The sequence below is a fragment of the Natrix helvetica genome (genome assembly GCF_964273705.1).
Source record: "Natrix helvetica genome assembly, chromosome: 2".
NCBI classification, from domain to species: Eukaryota; Metazoa; Chordata; class Lepidosauria; order Squamata; family Natricidae; genus Natrix; species Natrix helvetica.
This window is the reverse complement of record NC_138552.1, coordinates 42,895,850-42,922,416: the sequence shown is the minus strand read 5'-3', so window position 1 is coordinate 42,922,416 and position 26,567 is coordinate 42,895,850. Positions and strand designations below refer to the sequence as shown.

Sequence of the window (26,567 nt, the reverse complement as noted above, 5' to 3'; positions counted from 1 at the left end):
CGGAGTTTTACTTTGTTTGGGGTGTTACTTGGAACCATGACACTGGCTTACAAATCATCTGGCTGTAAATTGAAATATAAACCCTCAGAATAAAATGAACAGGAAATCCAAACCTTTCGGTGTATATGTAATTTATCCATTCATGCATGATAATATAGGATTTCCATACTACCAATTTATATGGTCATCTAGCCATTACTATGATGATAAACCTATTTCATTAATAAGGGTAGGCGGGACAGGATAAGGATAACTGTGTTTATTTCCATCTTGTTGTCTTATTGGAAGTCGTCAATTAAGATACAGACATAGGCAGACATTAAATACCCTGATTTAAACTATGATTTGAAAGTAATTTTCCTTTAGTCAATATCCCTTAGGTCAGGGGTATCAAACTCACGCCATCACATTGTTGTCACATGACATATCACAACATTTTGCCCCTTTGCTAAACTGGGGTGGGTGTGGCCAGGACGTGACACATCAGGGCTGTGGGCCGCGAGTTTGACACCTCTGCTTTAGGTCATACAATGAATTAGAAGTGGGGAAATACTAATTATACTATCAGAATCAAAGAAGATTCTCTCAGCGCAAATGGTCTGCTAACCATCAAAATAATTTTCACATCTTTTTAAAAAAATGTGCTTTAACACTTTGCTGAAATCAAAGAATATAACTTCCATTTAGATAAGGATATTAATGTTTGGGCCTATAAATGTACAATGCATATGTTGCAAAGTTTCAACTTGAGGGAAATAAATACAGACTGTTCTTATCTTTAGGTGAAAACAACAGGAGGAAATTTATGGCATCTTTTTGCTGAACTCAAAACCAACTCAATTTCATTTCTTTTATTTCTTTTCTCTTTCTTTCCCACTGTCTCCCAATTTCTATTTCCCAGGTTGGCCATGTGTGCATTATTTTATTCTGTAGAAATCTTATCTCTACAAGTTGAGAACACATTTGTAACTTTTGTAACGTACATATGTACATATATATCCAAATAGCAACTGTAGGAATATTTCTTAGCAAACCAACATAATCTTGCAAGACTTAAATACTATAGTCATGAGAGAGTTCAATAATTTTTAAGTTTTAAATAGAAATCTTTATTATATAAAAAATGTTAACGCACTTGCAGCGGATTTTCAGTTTTGACATACAATGGAAGTAACCTTATGTTATTAACATTAACATTTCAAAAAGCATAGTTAATATTGATATAAACTTTTTCCTTAACTTTAAAAGTTTAATTCACCTAAATCATCATAGTGTTAAAATTCTCTCCTAAATCATCATAGTGTTAAAAATCTCTAGTTAATTCTGTACAAATATTCCTATACCCATAATATATTATATTATAGGTACATCTTACATCTTACAATGCAATAAAATTATCTAAAAAGAAACACTAATGAGTTTGATCATTTTTACTAGTTGGTTAGAAACTGTAAAAATAATGGTATTTTGCCCAGACCTATAAACTTCTTTCATAACTTAAAAATAGTAGCAGCAGCAAGGACAATGTATATGTCTTCTATAACTCTTGACATTTTCCAGTTTCTTAAAAGAACAGTTTAGACAGTGTGTTAGCATGGTTTGTCCTTTCTGTTGGCAATAAAGATGTTTTTGCAGTTAGATGTGAAGGACTGAACACATTGTTTATATACTCAAACTTACCGACAATTTGGCTGTAAACAACAATTAAGATGAATAATACAAAGCCAAACTTAGAACTTAAAATCTGCTGTTCTCCTTTAAAAATGCTGACAAAGAGTAACAAGATAGTCAAGTAAGTCTATGTAATACATGCTTTCTTTCTTTAAGATACTTGATTCAAATTTCAAGAAGTCAAGAAGGAACATGCAAAATATAGTGCCAGGCACAATGGTGTTTCTATGGCAAAAGAGCAAACAGGGAAAGTACAATGAGTCACAGGGACTCAATAGACTCTGATTTTATGTTAGGAGTATGAAACAGAATGAAAATAACTTGTAGCTAAACATGTATGATTGCTAATAGAATGCTTTTGATTTAACTGGGTTAAAAATGATGTATCCATCTTCAGAGACCAAGATTTCAGGAAGTGACTACCAAAAAATAGGTAGGTTCTCTTCTGTATATGTTTCTCTACAAAAAATCATTTTACTGAGTTCTGGAGAGCTTATAAACGGGGGAAATGTTATTTGGATTACACACCATGAATACAATCTTAAATGTTTCATTCTAATAATTCACTTTTAAATAAGAGGACTGTCACAGAGAATATGGTAATGGAAACAGATTATTTTCAATTCAATTTTTTTGGACAAATGTCTCATATTCATAGTTTTCTGCTTTGAACACCCATTAAATTGAAGACCCATTAAATTTTGAAGGATTTACTTATGAGTATATATGTAGCATTTAAACTGTACGTCATGGGCATTAGTGGCCTGGAAATTCCCTTTGGGGTCATTGGTGCTCTCTCAGCTTGGTTGTTTTCCTGCAGACATTTCATTACCAAACTAAGTAACATCATCAGTGCACCAAGCTCTGAGAGTGCTAAGGACCCCACAGTTAAGTCCTGAGCTACAAATATTCTATCACTAAATTCCCTTATATTGGCTGAAAAGGAATCTAATAAAGATATTCACACTCCCTCCAAAACCACTAGATACAGTTTAAGAATTAATATAAAATTATTATTATTCTACTTCATCCAATGAATCTAAAACATTACTTCATAAAACATTATACACCTATAATCTAGCAGACTTAATCTTTGATGTCAATTTTTAAAAATCCGTAAAATAATAAAAAATATCTTAAATAGCCTTAGGATGGGAAGGAATTTGTACTACTTTTTATAACATTGCAGATTTAGATTAAATTACAAACTACATCTGACCTATTCCACAAATTGTCTATCTTTGATTTAGCCAAATTAAACTACTTAAGGTTTAAACATTATTAATTATCAAGTAAGCAATCAATTATCATGGATTCAAATGCTTCCACAGATAAAATCAGACCCTAATATCTGGAATCCTCCAGATGCACCAGGACTTCTGAAACATTCTACATTCCCAACTTTGTCATAGTTGATGAACAATCTGGGATTTTTATTTTTATTTTTTACTGTTATCTATAAATGGAGGGACAGGAAGGTTGCCTAAGACTTATTTTTCAAAGTTCTGACAGAACTGGACTTGGAAAACAATTACGTTGCCCCATAGTTGTGCATTCTGTAACTAAACTTGCATACATCATTTAATACCCTGATCAGAGTTTGCACTTCACCAATTTGTTTGCCTTCTTCTGAAATCACTCCAATTTGTCACTGCCCTTTTTGAGCTATGGGTCCCAGTACTGGATACAACACTCTAAATGGTTTTTGGTGAGGCCTGAGCATAGTGAAACAATTACCTCTAATCCACTCTATGGTCCTGTTAATGCACCCCAAAATAGCTGTTGTCTTTTGGGTGTCTACAATGTAATTATGTAATCCCTTTCATTTTCTTTCCTTCACCAAATCTTTCTTCCACCTGCATCATACTACTTACATTACAGATTGCAACCAGATTCTAAGTATACTCTTATTGAAATCATATTTCAGAAATCAGATCAGCATTCAAAGTATATTTTTTCAATTCATATATCAGATTTATAAAATTAATTATCTACATCAATAGTTTAGGAGCCATTTGACTTTGGCCACATAAAAACAATTTTCTAAACAGAGGTTAATGTTAGACTTGCAGCATGATTGTTTAATCAATAAGAATCCATCCAGCATTGCATCAATTCTTAAGTGAATTGAAAATAGACTTTGTCCCTGAATGATCAAATGAACACAAAATGATGTACAAGATGAGAGCTTAATAACAAGCCAGTAAGATCCTCAGTCACAATAACAATGAAGCAACTATATTTAACATCTAGTTTTCCCGTGGTTTATGTGTACTTGATGCTGAACTGCTAGAGGCATTGTGATGAATTGTGTGAGGCTTGTTTTTTATGTTGCTTACTAGTCAGCATGAGAAGAGCTTTTAGGATTTTAACACACCAAGAGGTGGTTTACCTTTTTTTCTTCCAAAAGTAATTATTTACCTCAAGCTGCGGGTAACCTTAAGCAAAAAGCTAACATTGATACCAAATCTGTCCACCCACATACCTCCTATTAAATGACTGCTAATGGAACAGTCCTATGTGTGATTCATGTGAAGGAACAACAGTTAAAATCATTGGAGCTGAACTACAGGATAGTATTTTTAATATGATTTGACCATATATGGACAAAGAGATATGCTTAATGTAACTGGGGAATATAACACTTATTATTTATTCCAACTGAGTAGTTTGTATTGCTATTTGCAAATTGGAAGTACCATATTGATACACAAAAACTTTGAAAAGGGGTTTTATTTTTATGCCAGTTAGGAGAAATTGCATAGCCTCAAGAAAGTGTAAGCCTCGTTTGCTTGGACATGCTGCTTATTTTATCTAGTGGTTTTAAGGAAACGACAGCTCCAGTGAAAGCCAAGAACATTGGCTAGGCTTGGGACAATCAGTTTCATTCTGCCATTTACCTCTTTACTAATAACTTACCAAAGAGATTTCCTATAATATAAAATTGAGAGAAGGACAGGTAATATAATAATGCAGGCTATCTCGTGCTTTTGAAGGTCACATATGATAGCTTCATATAATTCCCATTTTGTTTTTTGTCACCAGGGTTATGGCAATTGAAATATTTCTTTGCAGCTCTGTAGTAGGTGTCCACATAAACAGAATGTGTGTGTTGTTTTTCGTGGGCCCATATGAAACATTCAATAACCATTGTTTTCTATTTTTAATTATTATTGTAAATACTCCCTTGGTGGGAGGTAGTCATTAGTATGAGCTACCAGTTTGTCAATTTATATAAGTTTAAGCAAAAGCAAGAATTTTAGCAGACTTTCCCCCCTTTTAAGAGTGTGCACTTGACAAACTAGAACCAACAAAAAGAAGATATGCTTACTGCTTCTTGCTGCATTTGTTTGCTTTATTTTCTTTTACTATAAACAAAACAAAAATGCTTCTCCTGATGGTTACAGCAATATTAAAATCACCACAGCAAAAGAAACAAAGAAACAAACCATTTCTGGATATTATCAAGCTCTGTGAATTACCATTTAGCTTTGAAAATTCAACATTAACAAGGCACAACAACATTCAGAAAAGCCTGAACAAGCCAACTAAATATCAGTATTTGAAAAATCTCTGTAAGCCACAAGAGCTAAAACTCAACAACCAATCAATCCAACATGAAATCTTTTGAAAACATTCAAAACCATGATTTGTGGTTTGGTTGGTTAGCTGGTTTCAAGTCTGAAAATATCTTTTCTACCTTAACTTAATAGCACTGGATTTAATACAATTGTACGTATCTGTGTTTGTCATACTTTTCTAAATCTTAAATCTGTATATGTATTACGCATTAATATACATATCACTGTATGTATCATACAGATTTTGCAGCCTGCTATATTAGTATCTAATACTCTACATATTTGACTAAAAAACTTTTTTCTGCTATTTTGCAATCATGAAAACAAAGTTTGTTCAGGACTCAAGATCAAGAACCACAGTTTTAGATGCCTTAGATATATTACAGTTGTAGGCATTGTCCAACTGAGATCCTATTTATACTTATTTCTTTGTGAAAACAATTTTATTTAAGAAAATGATATAAAATGTTATATACTTATAAGTAAAAAAGAATTATTGCTCTAGCAATATATTTTTCTAACATCCCAATGGATGCATCCAAAAATATTGGTTTTCCAGTGTAAAAATACTACTCTCCTGATTAAAGGTTGCATATATTAGAATGATTTGCTGATGTTTTTGTTTGGGAAGCTTCCCTTACTTTAAAATAATGAGCTGCAAGTCTGATCTTTATCAAATAAACAATCAAAATGCAGTAGAGAAATACTACATTTGATTCCAGCTGATAAATGCCTGACTGCAATATTACACCAGCTAGCAAAATGAATACAAAGTTATGTGTAATATGTCATTGTACCGGGGCTGCGTGGTTTTTTTCCCTACATGAACAGAGTGTAGTTTCCTGTACATATATGTGTAGGAAACAGATTGATGTGGCCTTGGGAGTTTTCCAAATCCTGTTTTCCCGCAAACAATGAATAAAGTGCAAAAGGACAAAAGTGAATGCAGACTATATTCCATGTTGAACTCTGAATCTGGACTTAAGCTAACTTCTACAATACAAAAGGTTAATCAAAAGAAACTAGATAAAATGCTCTGCTACTGAAAATAAATGCCCTTGCTGGAAATTCTAAGAGTTCAAGGTGAACGTATTTAACAAACCAATTTAATGCTAAAATTAATAAAAGTGTTCGAAAGTTTCAGGAGAAGATAATTAAAGGTATTATCTCTATCATTAAAGTATTATCCAAGTACTGGTGAAGAACTGAAACTTTCAGAGCTTCAGAAGGGCCCAGTTTGCATATTATCTTTGTGATGAAGGATAAAGGATAAAAGTGGCAGGCTTTTGTTAAAGCAGGCTCCTGGTTTTCTGGAGGCTGTTTGGGCTTTGATAGGCAGAAACAGGCTGAGACTCCATTGCAGTCAGACAGATGGGCTTTGAGTTTGAAAGCTTGCAGATTCTAAGAAGATACCAACTTTAGTTTGGAATGGGGTTGCACTTCCCTAAGCAGAGCTGGTTTGTAAATACCGCAAATATAGGTGACAGCTGTGCCCAATATGGCCTTTGCTCACATCCATTTTGGGTACTAATTGTGACTTCTCCTGCAATGGGATATTTTGCTCATTTTTACTCACTCCTTATTCATCTCTTGACTCTGCTACTACAATACACTCAAGAGTGCAACACTGCAGGATAGAGGAAATTCTTGATGCTTACCTATATTAATGAGTAAGGCATACTGTACAAGAGTAACTACTGGCTGTGGTATGTCTTGCTTATCTACTCAGGTGGACGTAACTAGTGAGAGTAAGTAATAAATTAGCTTCATTATTAGTAACTAGCTTATTCCTACCCAGTGTACTTTTTTCATAGACTGCTTCCAATCCCGAAAGAGGCCCAAAGTACCACATCTGAATGCAGACTGATTTCTTAGGCATAAGCTTGGATAGTACATGTAGTCCTCGAGTTATGAATGTAATGGAGCCTGCCCATTCCATCTGTAACTCAAGAATTCGTGGGAGGTCATACCTTAAATGAGATCACTCCCTGCTTTTGCCCACACATTCGCTAAATTAGCTTGGGATGGGGAAAGCCATGGGGGGAAGGGGGCAGTAAGTGAACAGGCCACCTACTTCAGACCACCCAAGGCCTCCCACAACCCACAAATACCTAATTCTCCCCCCAGGGTCCCCACAGTTGCTTCCCCCCATCCTGCCGCACCAGGTGACTTACCATATGAAGTCCTCTCCAGCCTGTTTCTTTGCCTGCTCTCTCCTTTCTCATCAGCAAAGGGCTTTATGAGGCCTAGTCAAGCTGATCTCTGACAAGACAGCAACCGCAGAAGGCTGCACACAGCCTTATGGAGCTTCTTTCTCACTGCCAGAGGCCTCATCAAGTTGATCTCCGGTGAGAAAGGAGGTCCGGAAGGCTGCGCATGGCCTTATGGAACTGCTTTCTCGTTGGCAAAGCACTGAGGATTTCATCTCCCTTTAGGCTTCAGCAGCCCTCTGCAAAAAGGAAGGAACTGGGCTTCGGAGGGACATGCCCATTCCTCCTAAGCTCCACTGATGCCAACAAAGGCTTTTTCCAAAGGGCTAATGAAGCCTACATGAACGGAATCTCCCTGCAGGTTTTATCAAGGAAACGGCAAACAGAAGGAAGGCCTGAAGGACCAAAGCCTTCATTCCATTTGCAAACATCCAGGCCTCAATTTGCGGAGAATAGAGGCCTAAAGTGCAAGATGACATGAGATCTTGTGCTACTTATCTCGCATGAACTCGCAGTACGTTAGGCCTCATTTCTCTGCAAATGCAGGTAAAGAAACCACAACAGAGAGCAGATATTTGCAGTGAGTCTCCGCAGGTGAAGTGCCTGTGAGGACAAGACAGGGGAGAATAGGCAGGGTGAATGTTGCAAAGCCTGTTGCAAAGCCTCTGTGGTCATTTGTAACAGAGAGCAACTGCTGTGGTGCTGCAATATTCATAATTTTGGGACTTGTTCGTAAATGCTAGGGGGCTGTCAAGTTGCCAGGGGGCATTTATCGCGTAATTTTGAACGTTCACTAAGAGAATGCTGGTAACCCAGGGATTACCTGTAATCTTATGAATCTCCTTTAGAGTACTACGTACTAACTACAAAAATGTTTGGTGGTATAATTTGCTTAATAATTGAATATGGCATGTGGGCAATTATAGGAACCATCCTTTAAACTGGCTGGGAACCAGAGCAGGAACACATCCCAAATTATGACATGATTGAATTCATCCTAAACCTTTATACAGGACATATAGCGTAGCTCATCTGTTGTCGTGGAAAAGGAGCAAAAGACAGATTACTCAATTGCTAGAATAACTTAAACACGAGTAAGTTGTGAGCCAAATTAATGGGACACCGCATGTTTCAGCTGTGTCCTTGACTCTGTCTTCTCTAAAAAAGATGGTGGGTATGAAATCATACTCCTAAAGACAATGTGCAAGTATTACATCACTATGGAGGAGAAGCTAAATGACACAGCAAAAACCAACCCCATGAATTTTCATTTAAAAATTCAAATTGTGCTTTGCAAGCTGATGCTGCTACCCTGTTACTACCTTGGGGGAAAAAATCATGCCAGCCAGCAATGCTCAGAGGAGCTAATCTATCCTACAGGGCTCCAACAGTGAGCCTTTCAGAAGCCGGCTGCTGCTGTTGCTGAATTGAGCAATGTATTTTTCCCAGCAAGGGCCGCCCTTCCCCCAGCCCTCCTCCTCTACTCTCTCTGTCATAGCTAAACTGTGCCGGCTCAAACTGGCTTGCTCCAGCCACAGCAGCATCTTCTCTTTCTCTCTACCTTGTAGCTTTGTTCCCAGATTTAGAATGCAGCCTGTGTCTTCAAAGCTGCCCGTGTAATGAATCTGCTAACTAGCAGACAATTTTAGAACATTGATGCTTTTGGGATAAACATACTGGAGCAATGTATTTCATGGCAGCATTAGTTGTACTATGTAGCTAAGCTATGTGGCAAAGATTTAACCTTTCAGAACCATGATCTTAATCTATATTTTGTTTTTGTTATTGTGATCCACAGTAGATTTAGAATATATGTAAAGAAATCTGTGAATAATAGTCATTTTAAATGCTGAAAGAATTATATCAATTTGCTGGCTGAATTTGAAAGCATTTGAAACTTTTAAAATGCTTTTAATCTGAAGGCACATGCTTATATGGAAGAATGATTTTCAGTGTGGTGCAATTCCCAGGCTCAATTTACAATTCAATATCAAGGTTTATTGGATGACCTCATCTTATCAATTACTGTTTCAGTTCCTTATAAAATTGCTGTGAGGATTTAATGCAGATTTCTTTGGAAAAATAATGAACAGTGCAATTTAAATATGTTTGTACAGTATTGCTGAAATGTTTTACGATTATCAGCCAAATATATTTTACCGTTCAACACAGCTAAGCTATACAACTGAATGTTAATCCTCACACTATTTTGTAATTTCTCAGAAAATTCTGGAACTCGAATTAGAATAGTTTTCCAAAGCGATGACCTATAAATGAACATCTAAAACCCCAATATCTTTTATGACCTTGAAAGATAATTGGTTGACACAGAGATCAAATGAGGGAATAAAAAGTATTCTTTCATACGTGATTAGCTGGGGTTTTTTTGTCTGACATCAGTACAAAAGCCAATGAAAATGCTGATCAACTGCATTTCAAAGATTTAGACCATGTGCTGGATTATATCAGACAAATAAAAAATGGAGGCTCACTGAAGTCTTAGGAGTGGGGCAGAAAGTGCTTTTACAGTAGCAGAATCACAATATCGCAAAAGGCTTTTCTAAGTTTAACTACCAAGGCTTCACCGGTTTGCATTTATCTTTGCTTTAAATAATCTTCAGAATAGTTGCATGAACTGTTTCTTTTTAGGCAGAGAAGAATGGAAAAACAGAGAAGTGCCAAATAATTCAAAATAGCTTCTTGCAAGCCAATAAATTTTGAATGCTATTTACATCCTTTCCTTTGGTAGACTGTAGTTCCTTTATATTTATGTAAACACCTGGAACCTATCTAATATGTCCTAACAGATAAATATTTTGGTTAGGTTTCAGATAGTAATAGCACTTAGACTTATCTACCGCTTTACAGCCCTCTCTACGCAGTTTACAGAGTCAGCATATTGCCCCCAACTTTCTGGGTCCTCCTTTTACAGACCTTGGAAGGATGGAAGTCTAAGTCAACCTTGAACTGGTTAGGATCAAACACCTGGAGCGAGCAGTGAGTTAGCCTGAAGCACTGCGGTATTTCATTCTAACCACTGCGCCATCATAGCTCAGATAAGGCCAGGATGGGGAGGAATGGGTCAGGGGAGAGGGACACAATCTGGGCATGTAGAAGGACAATTCTAAAAACTACCCTTAACAAAGTTCTTATTACAATAATAATGTTTCACATGAATATTTCTAAAAATTAGATGGGTCAATAATGAAACATTCTGAATGCAAACTGGTAAAATCTTGATACATAACACCCCAGATGTAACTCTAAATGAGAATAAGGAATTGTGGATAATTGATGTGGCAATATCAGGGGATAGTAGAATACAAGACAAAGAATCTGAAAGTTGAAGTTGAAAGATTACTGCGGTGATGGTCCCATAGATTTTGGCACACTGGGTACTGTACCAAAAAAACATTGGAAGGCATGCGAAAATCTGCGTATTGATAAATTTTCCATCTATCAATTACAAAAGGCCACACTGCTTGGATCCGCACGTATATAATAATAGTATGTTAATACATTATGACATCCTTGATTCTTGAGAAGAATTTAAAGTGAATGAAGGCCAACACGAGCTAAAAAACTGCCAGCTGTGATTTCACATTGTTGTATATGTAATAATAATGCTATAGAATAGACTAAACATATTGTCAACATGAAGCCTTTTCTAGTCCAGTGTGATTGTGCCAACCAGAATGCTATACTCTACAACAAACATCCCTTTGCAGAGGAACATAGGATTAAAAAAAGGTTCTTCCCTTGCAGTTTGTATGCCAAGCATGTGAAATTTCCTGGCCTGTTGCTAAATAGCTAGAACTTTCTAGCTTTAACCAGATCTGCATAGCAAAATGTTCCAGGTTGTGTAATTCTTGTAATATTTCCTAATTTTTTTATGCCAGGGTACTTTTAAAGTCCATGAACTACATGGACCTTGCAGAGAGGTGAGACTACACCAAAATGATGACATGTACAATGATGTCATTGTTCAAACCCACCTTTACATACATGAATTCTGATGTCAGTAACTTAGGGATTTTGTGTTATAATACAATGCACATTTCATCAGCTGGTTCCTTTTCTCTCACCACAGTTGCCCATGCACAGTATATAAAGAAAGGAAGGATACCTTGTTCCAGGTGCATTATTAATAAAATTGGGCACAATGCCTTAGAATAAGTTACCTTTAAATGTACCACAGTAAAGGGTTACAATCACATTTTAAAATGTCTTATACCCAGTTTAGATTCATATGTATTAATGTACACAAAGGTGTGTAGTGTTTGCTTTGCATATACATGTTTGCTAAGCGTAGGGTTTCATTAATATTATCTACATTATTACAAGTTAGGCTGGAAGCAACTGTTTCAGAACATGATGCCAAATTAACACCCACATGCCCATGAAAAAAATGCTCAGATGTATCAAAAGCACTATAAAGGCATATACTGTACCAACCTGAATATATGAATTCTAGTAGAGATTATTCCACTAATATAAAATTGCTTCTGCAATCAAAATAACAAAGCAAGTATAAGTAAACCTCAGAAATTAACTTAAAACTGCAAATATTGAATTGGATCTCCAATGTAGTAGAAAATACTTGGAGCATGTCTTCACTATATATCTTGTTTTTATATCGAAGAGACACTCACCAAAATACAAAAATGAAATATGCAACTTGCACCAAACATTTATTTTGGTACAACAGAAACAACTAATTAGCAGAGATTATTCTGCCTGGAAGCCTACCATTCCCAGTTGTGTTCAGGTTTATTCCAGAAGGATGGCAAACTCTTCAGAAGAAACACAGTCCAAGATAAATTAGGGAAGAAAGAAAGTTTTGCCCAAAATACTGGATGAAATATGAGCAAGGGATATCAATGTTAATCATTTTAATATCCAATTGACTGAAATGAGAAACTCTCCCACTGTAATCAATACAAGGGCTGGATCATGCCATATGTGTGGTTTAATATTTTGCCAAAATAGTTTCCATAGAAGTAATAAAAACAATAATCTTTCCAAAAATACAATACTATGCAAAGAGGAAGGAGAAATTAATAATATTAAAATGTGGAAATGTGGAAAAAACAAAAAATGATTTTGGCTCATTGAGTAAAACCAACACTGTTGGGAGTGTGGCAGGGAAGAAATATTCTAGAACTGGGCTCTATTGAGAAAAAAATGTCTTCAATATCCCCCCATCTTTATGATGAGCATTTATTATTTTACATTTAAATGCATACTTAATTGCTCATCAGAAACAGAAGTACATTAATATGGAGACCTGGTAACAGAAAACTGACATCCAAAAGAACAAGAGCAGATGCAGTGACCTCTAACCCTCAGAATTTACTAGATATTTGCATTTTCTTAGTACTTTTTGGACTGCATTAGGCATGCAAACGTTTGAAAGCATGCGCTAAAGTTTTCATGTTACAAGTACAAATGTATAGCTTTTAAGCTATAAAGGAGTGAATTTTCAACATTGCCAGAATGATTGATTTAAAATAATGAATGTTTTAGAAAATATTATTAATTTTTTTTATTCTATCAAAAATTATATATTCAAGCATTTCTTGGATGTAACTATAGAACAGCCCACGGAAGAATTTCAAGGTGTTTCACAGTATTTTGTTCCTAAAAGGTATTTAATAGAAAGAATAGCATTTCTGGAAACATGAATGAAGGAATAACACATTGAAGGAATAACTAAATCCAGTTGGCTTAGCATAGCTATAAGAATATGGGTAAACAGTGCCTCATAGTGGCACAATCAATTTAGTGAGGACATTTTAAGATTCTTCTATCCAATGCATAGATAGATAGAGAGAGACAGAGAGAGAGAGACAGAGGCAGGCAGACAGACAATTATAATTCCCAACAATAGCCATGTGGCTTTTTCTCAGACGTCTGATCAAAGTTCACGTAAGATTAATAAATAATAGACTTACAGCAACAGTTAAGCAATAGTCCAAAGTCAAGATACACAACATTTTTCTTACTATCCAGACATACTCCAGCTTAAATGTAACTTGCTCCAAAAGTCTACAAAATTAGAACTTCCCTATTAATCATCTTGAAGATCATGTTGAGACTATTAGACTTGATGTGCTAATATAATCTGGGCTACAATCACTCTGTTTATCATTAAACACTTCAGTTCACTGAAACCTGAGAAAAAAGACTATTTATTTCAAACAAAATCTAAGGGCATGAAAGGAGGCCCAAATTCACCCACTGTTGAACAGCTGAATTTTTCCCCTGTGTTTTGTTTTGGTTGCTGTTTTAATAAACACTTTCTACAGGTTATTTTTTTTAATAATACAGTGTTTCTACCATTCCTGTTTTAGTCTTCTACAATCAAATACAGTAATGAATAAATGATCTGTGAATACATAAGATAATGAATGAAGTAATTATAACGATAGCTGACTAAACAGATATGTCTTCCCTTGAGTTATATTAAGAAATAAAATTGTCTTTCACTACTTTCCTTAATTTGAAGGCTTTCGCCAACTCCATAGGTTGAAAAGATTCTTGTAAACTGGGAGGGGGATAATTTAAAAGCAGAGTTCATTTTCATTCAAAGGTTCTTAGCAAAAGATAACTATGATAGACTACCACCAGAAAGGGAGAAGCTCCTGATGCCTATTAAAGTGGTGCTTACACTTGTACAATGACTTCTCTTTTCATCCCAGCCTTAGAAATAAAACTAAGATGAAGATATTTCCAATTAATAAACTTTGGGTCAATCCTGGAACACAGGAGTAGCTTTATAGCCACAAGACCTTGCAGATCAGTGTTTTATTAAGAAATTATGCTGTTAACCCAAGGATCAAAATCTTGAGACATAAAAATTAATTTGTTGGGAAAAGGTCCATTGTGGATAATAATTAGGAAAAAACATTCCGGTCTCATGGTTGGTGTTCTCAGGGAGCCTTTCTTGTTCATTCTACTCCTCTTTGTTTAATTCTGTTGACCTATATTTTATAAACTGTCTAGGAAAATTGAAAAGTAGATGTCTTTGGGAGACTGATTTTTGTTTTGCCTTATGAAGGAAAAAGTTCTATCTCTCATACTATCAAATTAGAAATGCATAAACCTCCCTTTCTAAATACTGAGGTCTCCTGGAAAGATAAAGGTGCAATCTAATTCTCATCAGTGACACCACTGACTATATGGGATTTGGGAAAACACATATAATATTCCATTTATTCAGATCTCAACATCTGATCAAATTATCAGGTGTTCTTTTTCTCTGCCTTCAAGACAGTATTGGACTCCTAGCAACTTCCTGGATTCATCCCTGCAGTTATCTTGGCAAGATCTTTTTTTTAAAGAGTTTGCCACTTACTTTCTTCTAGGGCTGAGTGTGTGTAACTGGCAAGGATCACCCAGATGGCTGCAAACCTAAGATTAGAATTCATGGTCTCTGGCCTGATGATTTAATCACTACACTGAACTTGCTCTCATGCTCTGTTGTGTCTTATCTAAAACTAGGATTTTCTTGTACAATTTGTTAATGCAAAAAATGCTTAATAGTTTTACGTAAGCTTCAGTCAAGATGAAGCCTATTGTTTTGCCTTTTTACAGAATTAAATACATTATATATTTTCTTGTTTGCAATGTGTTCGTAGAGAAAGCTGATCTAATTCTATGATGATGATGCTTTTTTTTTTTTTACCAGTAAGCATCTCAGCCCACTGGGTTGAGTGAAAGCTCCAAAAATGGGTGAAGGTTCCAAAAATGGGTGTTTAATACATTTTGAAGATGCTGTCTCTTGAATGTTTCTATTGTAATATTACTGTTGATAAAAATAAATAAAATATAAATATAAACCCAAAAGGTTTTAGTGTTCTCTGCAAAGTAGCTTATTATTCCTAGATGTTGAATACATTACCATTTTGATCCCTTTGGAAGCACACACAGAATGGATGCAAGTTAGACTTTAATGTGAACTATTTAAATAAGTACAAAGGTACATCTGTACTCAGCAGATTGATCAATGTCAATATTTGGGTCAGTAGATTTTGGCATCTTCTTATATTTACAGTCTGTTAAGCTACTTTGCCTGTTATGCAATGGAATCACCGTATTTACTCAAAAGTATATCTGAATTTAATGAGATATATGTTCCAGTAAATACATTTAGAGATGCAATCTTAAATGCAATATAATGTTCAAAGACAAGATACTCTAATCATAGTAAACTTAGACATTGTTATTAGTGGAAATATATACTGTAGAAGGCAGTTAAAATGTTAGAAATCATGTATTTTAGACTCATCTCACGAGCTACCATAAACTTTTAAGACCAGTTTCTGTTAGTGATTTGTGAAGAGATTGCAATGGTTTGGAATAGGGTTGGGATAATGATTGGTTGTTCCCATTTCTTGCTTATCATCCATTCAGAGATGGGAATCCTGGTTGGCCTGCTTGAATGGACAAGTCTGTCTTCCCCTTTCAGTTATTATTCTCTCTTCAGTTGTTCCTATTTTCCCCTTTGTTTTCAAACAAGTTTGTAGAAAGGATGCTCTTACATCCCCTTGACATATTTTCCCATTTAACACTCAGACTTTTTCTCCATTGCCCACCTTGATATTGGACCAGTGTTGCTTCTACAGTATGCTACAATGATTAAAGTAAAGGGGACATTTCTATCATTCATTCTTCTACCGTATTCCATAGAAATTTGTGGCAATGATGAATTGAGAATTCAATTGAGAATTCATTGAGGTTCATAGAAAGAAAGAAATAGCATTAACTGAAATTCTGCAGCTTTGGTCCAAAACTCATATGTTGTCAATTAATATTTTGTTTGTATTTTTTTAAGCAAAGGGAATTATCGCAATACAGTAGGCATAGAATGGGAAAGAAACCCATCTGAGCAGAAATCAAAAGGGTGCCTATTGAGAGATGTACGGTAACTATGGAACGTATGTGATGGGAATAGGGATATTATAATGGCTAAGAACATTTACTGAACTCCGTGAGCTGTTGTTAATTTACTGGAAGAAAAATAAAAAATAAAAATCAATAAATTTATGACCATCAGCAGCCTAGGAGGAAATGGCAGCCCAGCTGGAAAGGGACGGACATGCTTAGTACTGTAGAGTTAAGGGTGTTGCTACACTGGAATAAGTTGTGGTAAAGTAATCACTAGGAAGAATATAAAATAGCTTAGAATGGAAGCCAGTACTTCTGAAGTGCAGCTGGGTGCAGGACAACATCATCCATTATTGCATGCAAAGTGGACTATACAAAGTGATGGGTTAAGCAAAAATGTGCATTTGGTTACAAATACACACTAGTAAGTCTTAAACAATATGCGTAGTATTATTTTTAATAATACTCGCTGCCATCTGTCCTATACAAATGCTCTCCAATTATTTTAAAAGGTATTGAAAAGATACTTTTTCATTTTGGAAAGGAGGAGAATCCATGAACATAAGAAACTGAATTTTCTTTCATTACCGAATTTCTTCATTAACTCAGCAAATATAGAGCTGAGAATTACATACTGGTGTTTACTAAGATATTATCAATTTCTATCATTGCTTACCAGTCATCTTTTAATATGCAAAATCAACTATTGCGTGGAGTTATTTTGGTTAGATTACCCCCACACACACACACAGAATAGTTAGATGATTGAGATATTCCTATATTTACATCCTATATTTATTATTATTCAGATGATATGATGGAGTCTTATCCATTACTTAAGATTCTCTCTTTATCTTTTCTTCACATGGTAACTTATCTTATTATTACAAGTAGTATAACATAGCTATACTCAGAAGCAGACCAGAAAAAAGTTATTGTGGATTTAAATATGGTTGCAGTTAAGAATGCAAAAAATATGCCATGGGAAGGAAAATTTTTGGGATGCCCTCTACATAGTGATTCACAAGTTAGAAAATCACATTAACTGCAAATATTAACTACATGACGTTCAAAAGATAGTTTGGCTGGCCTTAGCACATTCTTTTATTCAGTTTTTATAATCTTTAGTTAACTAGGTTCAATAAACCGGGGTTCATCACAAGGTTATATTTTGTTTTGGTTTTTTAAAAAAATGTTTGAATTCATTAAATTACACTTAGGTAATGATGGGAAAAAACTGGTTTCAGAAAAGCATGCAAAGTGACTTTGTTTATTTAAACATTTATGTATTTCAGTTCAACTTGTAAGCAAGACCCACTGAACAGAATTTTCTTTCACATGCACCATATTCCCTTATCCTATCTTGAACTTGTTTAAACAGCAATTGCTCAACCAGAACAAAAGATCCAGCATTACATGGTAGTATGGGGGATTCCGCTCTAAACAAGATTTCCCATAAAGTGGAGAATTAAGAGGAAGCTTGCTTCAATATATGACTATGACACTCAATCTCTTCCACTACCTCTTGTTATTTGTTTGTTTATTTGATAAGTCCTTCAGGGAACAACAGCTTCTGTGCACACTTAAGCATAATGTTTTTAAAAACTGCAATATTTTCTTACTTTTGGATGCTACTAGAGGAAGCAGCCCATAATGTAAAGAGTGAAAATCAAGACACAATGAAAGAGAGGTAAAAGATTACGGTAAGGGAGTCACTGGGGATTTTATTACATTAGTCCAGGGATGGCTAACCTTTTTGTCGAGGCATGCCAAAAGTGGGGGGGCATGTATGCATGTGCCAACACATAAGGCAATGCCCTCCCCCCTGTGCATGCACGCACAACCCCCCCACGCATGCGTGGAGGCCTCACTGAAGCCTCTGGTCTTCCAGGAGGCGCGTTTGGCCATTTTTTGCCCTCCACAGGCTTCAGGAAAGCTGCCTGAAGCCTGTGAAAGGAGAAAAATGGCCCAACGGGCAACCCAGAATTTCTTCCCAAACTTCCATTGGGCCCTGTTGGGCTGTTTTTTGCCCTACCCAGGCTTCAGGGAAGCCTCCTGAAGCCTGGGGAGTGCGAAAAACGACCCAACACATGTACAGAATTTCAGGAACGGACTTCCAGGTTGCCCATTGGACCGTTTTTCTCCCCCTGGAGGCTTCAGGAGGCTCCCCTAAAGCCTCGGGAGGGTGAAAAACAGCCCAAAGTGCAAATCAGAAGTCCATTCCCGAACTTCCGGTTTGTGTGTTGGGCAGTTTTTTGCACTCTGGAGGCTTCAAGGCTGAAAATCAGTTGGCCAGTGCATGCATGCACGCTGGAGCTAACAGGGCAATGCCTCACGTGCCCTCAGAAATGGCTCCGGGTGCCACCTGTGGCATGCGTGCCATAGGTTTGCCATCACAGCTCTAGTTGTTGCTGACTATAAGAAGTGGTGCTCATCTCCATTTCAAGGCCATTGGTCATTGGGCCAGCATGATATCACAGTGTGCTGTTAAGTTCCCACCAAAGTGGTATCTATTTGTCTATTCTCATTTGCATGTTTCCGAACTGCTAAATTGGCAGAAGCTGGGGCGTGGACAGGAACTCACCCCATCATGTGGCACTCGGATCTCGAACCTGGGCTGCCAGCTTTCCAGCTGACAAGCCCAGGGTCTTAATCATTGTGTCACCTTGCTGTCCCTATAAAAGAGAGGATGTTAAGTGATTTGCTGGGTGACTATTGATTGGCAGACATCAGTTGTTTTCAGACCACTTGTGTAGTTAACTTCATGATCTTCAAGATATGTACTAGTTCAAAATATAGCCAGATAGAGAACTCTGTATGTTAATGACCACTTTTGTTATACCAGACTGTGAATTCAAAAATCTGTGTGGCTATCCTGAAGCTAGAGGGACGTGGAATAAAACATACATATGGTGCTGTGTCAAAAAGATAATGCTTCCTTCATAATACTGTTTTGGAATAAGCCCCTTTTTCCCCTTAGTATAAATAGTCCTGCTCCTATAGTGTGCAGTTGAATCTGATAATAAGTATAAGAAATACCTAAATGTGCTTTATTGTTAGATTTGTAACAAATTCTGGTAAATACTCTCCTGACTACACAACTGTAAAAAATTAAACTTGTAAATTCTTTAAACCACACAATTGCAGCTACAGGCTCTGCTGCTTCCACATTTCAAAGATCAAAGGAATTCAGTTAAATATATATAAATAAAAATATATGACAAATATATTACAGAACATTTTAAATTGCTGTTGTTATACTTCTTTATCATTGATCCCAAAATGGCAATCCTTTATCAAAGAAATTGTCAAGTCTGATTTCATTACAAAACAGTTAAGATGGAAAATATTTAAAAATGTAACAGTTTTTCATAGATTAAGGAGGCACCATGTCTTTTTATCACAGTAGATAATGTAAACTAGTATACTAGTAGAAGAAACAACTTTGTTAATTGTCACTATTCTGTCTCTCATTTCTTTCACCATTTCCCCTCCAGCCACAACTGCTGAACAAATATATAACTTTCTTCTCAGGAATATTCTCCATTTGTCTGAAGCTTACATAATAATACATTAATAGTAAGTATCTGTGGGGAAAGATTGACATTTGTTATTTTATATATGATCTGTCCCTCATTATCCACAAAACAGTGCCACATACTGGATCGGATGTTCCTGTTGGAGCATTGAGTATGTGATCTGAAATTGGGGGATCTTTTGGTGTCCTACTTGTCATGGTCAGATCAAGTCCTGGTTACAATGGGACTCTCTGATGCCACCAACAACTGCAGAAAGGCAGGATCTATTATATTGGTCCACCCACAGCAAGTGATTGGTTTGGATGTTGTTGGTGTCTTTTATCTGAAGAGATTTGATCCTTTTTAAACACTCAAACATTTTTTTCCTAAGCTATTCAGCATCTTCCTGCATTTCATCAAATATTCTTTCTATTTTAAATCTAATTACAGGTAGTCTTCAATTTATAACCATAATTGAGCCCAAAATTTCCATTCTTAAGCAAAGCAGCTGTTAAGTGAGTTTTGCCCCATTTAAAACCTTTTTTTGCCACAGTTGTTAAGCGAATCATGTGATCATTGACTTTGCTTGTTGGAAGCCAGTTGTAAAGGTTACAAATGGTGATCACAGGATATGCAAATGATTGTGAGTGTGAACACCAGTCATAAGTCACATTTTTCAGTGCAGTTATAATTTTGAACAGTTGGTAATTTGAGGACTACTTTTATTAACTGTATCATGACAAGAAGCTCAAAATTAAGAACTTCTCTTAACCCAATTCTGTGACATACCTCAGGAGCTGAGAGCTATTTGTTCATCTCCCATCAGACTATCACACAAAGCAATTACATTTTCAGATGGAGCCAAATTTCAGCATATAAACAACTAGATTAACAGCTGGTAGAATTTTTCTTTCTCTTTTAGAGACAGTGCTGCAGGGGTAGGAAGAAGAGGAAGGAAAGAAGGAAGGAAGGAAGGAAGAAAGAAAGAAAGAAAGAAAGAAAGAAAGAAAGAAAGAAAGAAAGAAAGAAAAGAGAAGCAGCAATAGCAGCTGTTGTTTCTTATGCTTGTAAAGAATATAACTTTTCCCAAATTCTAATCTTTCCAGATACTCATTTAAATTTATATTTCTGCATACATATGATTTTATAAAAAGTTCAGATAGTTTTTAACAATTCTTGGAAGAAAAAATGAAGCCAACATATTTCTGTCTTGACTCGTAACAATATATGGCAATAATATATGCTATGACAGCTTAGTATTGATATCTATAGAGAAAAGTATTTTGGGTGTACCCAAACCATTGGACACACTCAAGTAACTGTCAATCCCAGTCCATCATTCTGAGATGTTCATTGAAAGATTAATACATGATTTATTCCAGTACCTTCAGTGGTACAATGCTGAATACAACTTTCTAATAAGAGCCATATGGTTTTCCCACTTACAAAACAATGTTTTATTCACACTAATTACAATGGGAATATTTCCACTCATTAGGAATCATTAGTTCTAGTCCCAAAATTCCGGCAAAAGTGAGGAAAATTCACTATAATGGTCTGGCTTACTTATTTTATAACCAATGACTAATAGAAGTCCTTGATTTTTTAAGAAACAAAAAAAAAGCAGAAAATAAATTAATAAATGCAAATAAATACAGTTATAAATACACAATAAATACAATTAGGATAGCAACATGTAGCATATCATAATAAGATATGCTCAAAGAAAGAATATTTCCCAAGAAAAACAAAAGATGATAACGGGATTCTATCTGTTAGCCTAGGAGTGATCTAGGAAATTTACATACTAATTACAAAAGGCCAATAGATCAGAGAAACAGATGAACTTTTGCAATTAGAAAATTAAATATTTAAAAACTTAAGAGAACATGAAATTATAGCATTTGTGTTAGCTGGATTAGAAGTTTCTGAACATTTTTAAGACAACCAGAAATAGGCAGAGTATCTGGAAAAATACAAGATTGCAAACCTTCTCCATAGTAATACTATAATGATGGTTTTAACTAATATGAGCCCATTAAATTATGCCACATTTAATGAGTGCTTAAACAATATCATTAAGAGTGCAGTAATTGGACCTATTTACAACAAGAAAATGCATCTAACAGACTAACTTCATTTCCGGCAATATAAATTACTCAATGCTGTTTTATTTGTATTTATTAATTCTTCTTTTCCTTCCTAAAAAATTAAAAAATAATAATAAATAAGGCGATATAATGAGCAAATCAGAACCTTCCGGGAACTGTAGCCCAATTTTAATAGATTTTCTCCCCTTAATTCTAAAATATTGGTGTTCAATCTTAATTACATCAGGTAAGAATGTACAATTATGTTTGTACGTGCAGTGACTTAGAACACTTAGTTTAGGCAGGATCCATACAAGTCACAGTAATTATCACCCTGAGAATATTAGCTGTATACTTTCACGATGAAAACTGCCATTCAGGGAGGAAGAAAAGGAAGAAGCCATGTTAGGCATCAAGCTAAAATTCTATAACAGATAATTCATTATGAAAATCAATAATTTATTTCAATAGAATAGAATAGACAGAGTTGGAAGGAACCTTGGAGGTCTTCTAGTCCAACCTCCTGCTCAAGCAGGAAACCCGATACCATTTCATACAAATGGTTTTCCAATCTTTTCATAAAAACTTCCAGCGTTGGAGAATTCACAACTTCTGGAGGCAAGTTGTTCCATTTTTTAATTGTTCTAATTGTCAGGAAATTTCTTCTTAGTTCTGGGCTGCTTCTCTCCTTTATCAGTTTCCATCCATTGTTTATTGTCCTGCCTTCAGGTACTTTGGATAATAGTTTGACTCCCTCTTCTTTGTGGCAACCTCTGAGATATTGGAACTCTGCTATCATGTCTCCCCTAGTCCTTCTTTTCATTAAACTAGGCACACCCCGTTCCTGCAACCGTTCTTTATATGTTTTAGCCCCCAATCCCCTAATCATTACAAATAATGAAGTGTTGTAAGGATATTAATATCACCATATCCATTTCATTTGGGGGGGGGGCAATACTACAGAAGTAGTTTGCCACTGGGTTTTTTGGGGGGGAGGCGGTGTGGTTGGAAGCTTTTTCAACTTCCCACTCTGGCTTATAGCCCTAGAATTGCTAGTAACTCCCCTTCCCAAAATCCTAACTAAGATCAATCTTGCTTAGGTTTTTTTTTAAATCAGTGGGTGCTACCACATGCTGAGGCTTTAAAATAAGTACAGGTAGTTCTTGTTTAGTAACTGCAGAGAGAGAGAGAGAGAGAGAGAGAGAGAGAGAGAGAGAGAGAGAGAGAGAGAGAGAGAGAGAGAGATACTTCAAAAATGTTTTTTCTCATGATATGCCTTCTGCCTCACCCACTTTTTCATTTTTGCCTGCTCGGAGGCAAATGCTAGAAGCCACATTTCTCTTATAGTAGTAACAAATAGGATGAATTGGAAAACAATCAAGCTATGAAATGTTCTGGAGTACGTGCTACTTTCTCCCACTTAGTTGTAATTGAATCTCAAATGAATATAAAGATTGATCAGTGACCACTTTCTAAATCAGAGTTCTCCAACCTTTCTAGTTTTGAGGACCAGTGGGCAGGGGGAGGGGGAGAGAGGATGGTTCCACAGAAGCAGTGGGCAAGCAGAAATTACATGACCTGATTTAGGACCAAATATATGTATCTCCCTGATCCAATGGTAAGAACGAAAACATCACTTATATAGGTAAAGGTAAAGGTTCCCCTGTGCTAGTCATTCCTGACTCTAGGGTGCGGTACTCGTCTCTGTTTCAAAGTCGAAGAGCCAGCGCTGTCTGAAGACGTCTCAGTGGTCATGTGGCCAGCATGACTAAACGCCAAAAGCACATGGAATGCTGTTACCTTCCCACCAAAGATGGTTCCTATTTTTCTACTTGCATTTTTACATGCTTCCAAACTGCTAGATTGGCAGAAGCTGAGACAAGTAACGGGAGCTCACTTCGTTACGCAGCGCTAGGAATTCGAACTGCTGAACTGCCAACCTTTCTTATCGACAAGCTCAGCATCTTAGCCATGAGCTATCGCATCTCTTGCATTTATGTAGTAAGTGTAAAATGGGTGGTATAATTTTTTAAAAAATAAAAATGAAAAGAAGCACATTTTTTCTCTAAATTTGGAATTTATGGTACAGGTGACATTTTAAATATAAAATCAAAAGAACTGATTTCAAAGGCCATCTTTATGAAATGATTTACAGTTAAGACAAAGCAACCAAAGTTTAAGCATATATAGGTACATATGGATATATACATGTGCATCCATGCACAGACATTTCTGCATGAGAATTTTTTTAAAAAATCCTTGTTAGATCAGGCCAAGATCTGGTTTCACCAAACATTTTGTTTTTCGCAATATCCAGCAGCTGTCTCTAGATAGCTTATAAGCAGGAGATGAAGCTAACCCTCACCTACTGTTATTCCCTGCAACTGGTACTCAAAGGTCTGCTATGTCCTATCTAGAAGCAGCACAGTCGTTGAGGATGAAACCTGTTTATAGATCTGTGTTCCATGAATGCATTTAATACCTCTTTAAAGTCATGTTAGAGACCATAAAAATGAATTGTACAGGTTTATTATGTGCTACAGAAGGAAGTGCTTTCTTCTGTCCATTGTGAATCTGCCAATCAGCCTCACTGTCTGGACTTTCTTCAAGTCAGAGTTCCAAATAGTGTAGCCTTGAGTTCCCCCAGCCCCATCATTTGGGTGGTTCTTTATTGTGCTTTTGCACCTTTATTGCACCTGTTTCAAATATGGCACCAAGAATGGCTCTTCAGCTGTAGTCATGCCATAGATTTGAATAACAATCTTGCTGTAATGCCAACTTTGTTTTCAATCCTCTCAATGATCCACAGAATGGAATTTTCCTTTCTCACAGCTGCCACACACTGAGTCAACATCTTCTCTGAACTATTCCCTGTGATGCCAATGGTTTTTTTTAATTACTAACAGACAATTATGTCAACATCACTAAATAAGACAAATGGGGTTGGGAGGGGGAGTTAATGTGTATCGCTTTATACTTTCTTAAATGGATGGAATTTGCCTGAGTATTCATTACCCAGTTTAAGGAGATTCCTGGGGAGCTCTATCACCTTTGGTTTTATCACCCAGAATACTTCACTATTGTCTGCAAACCTGGCCAAATATTTAGCATAATATCCAGTTGCAGTTCACTGTTTCTCGTTAAGCAACTTTTTAAAAAAATGTTGCAGTGGCTGAAATACCATTAATGCAAAACTCAAGTTATTAATAGTTTCAGTCACAATAATTCATATAACCAAAAATATAATATAAAATATAAATAAAAAATATTTAAGCTGCCTCAAATGTTCCCAGTCATTTTCTTTTCACTGAATACTATATTTGAGAATATGAGAACTGCTTTTGCTCATGACACATGTCTATGTTTGATATTTTGATAACAGGAAAAATTATGTTAAGAAGAATAAAAACTGATCATTTGAAATTAATAATACTAATTTTATCACTGAAATTTGATTTCCTGCAAACAATATTCATTAACTTCACAAATCTATCAATATGAAATGATTAGTAATATTAAAACATATGCTTTTTAGTGTGGCCTGCCATTAATATAGCTAAATGTGGACATATATTGATAACTCATTGCTTCTAATCTATTATTGTATGACATTTGCATACAATAACCTCTTGACCTCTTATTTTGTTTGCTGTTTAAAATATAAGATGGTTCTAACCCATGGGTCCTCAAACTACCACCTGGGGGGCCAGATGCAGCCCACTGAAGCCATTAATCCCACACAAGACTACGAGGCTGCCCCGCCCAAATCACCCCACCCACCCTTTGGCTGAGTGCTGGACCTACCTTCATGAACCCCAAGGGCTGGAACTAAAAGGTAAGGCCAATTTTGGCCTGCAGAGATGTTCTGGAGGCAGGGGAGATGAAAAATGAGGCACACAGTTGCCCCAGGAGGCCAAAATATGAGCCATTTTCACCTGGTTTTGGCAAAAAAAAAAATGGGCCATTTTCACCCATTTTTTTGCCTGTGGAGAACTTCTGGAGGTGGTGGAGAGGTGAAAAATGGGGAGTGAGGATACCCCGGAAGGCCAAAAATGGGCCTGTTTTTCATCTCCAGAAGATAGATTAGGTAGATAGATAGATGATAGATGGATGGATGGATGGATGGATGGATGGATGGATGGACGGACAGACAGACCGACTGACTTGTCGATTGTAAGCTCCTTGGGGCTGAGAAGAATTGCTGTAAAACTGTAAAACTGAGTTTCCTGAAGTGGACCACTAGACTCCTAAACATCTGGAAAAAAAATCTAGTACAAAGAAAAGGCAACCAAAAAGCAACATGCAAACAAAAGCAAATAAAACAACTTCAGGAGCAAAACAAAGTTTTGTGTATTGTTTAATGGACTGTTAAATTGTTCATGCTCATCCAGTCACGTGACCTAGCCACGCCCACTCAGCTGGTCCAGCCTCCCAACAGTGTGAGGGGCTGTGAATTGGCCCCCTGTTTAAAAAGTTTGAGGGCTCCTGTTCTAACTAATAAAGTTTATAAATTATAGTTATGTGTTAGTTGCTTTAAAAGGTTACATGTGGTCATGATCAGTAAAAATTATAGACAATGGCATCTGAATTTACTATGCAGAATAACAA

The 26,567-nt window shown here is 36.1% G+C and overlaps 1 protein-coding gene and 1 long non-coding RNA gene across 2 annotated transcripts in view; one reads left to right on the top strand and one right to left on the bottom strand.

Moving 5' to 3' along the window:
• The window catches only part of ADGRV1 (adhesion G protein-coupled receptor V1), a gene marked incomplete at its 5' end in the record, with an annotated part of 278,532 nt that overhangs the window by 94,585 nt on the left and 157,380 nt on the right, over window positions 1-26,567 (bottom strand).
• Window positions 1,937-25,747, top strand: LOC309386940. The gene is made up of 3 exons (XR_014174518.1): window positions 1,937-2,104; window positions 19,849-19,930; window positions 25,625-25,747. It is a non-coding gene; the product is annotated as an uncharacterized lncRNA (long non-coding RNA).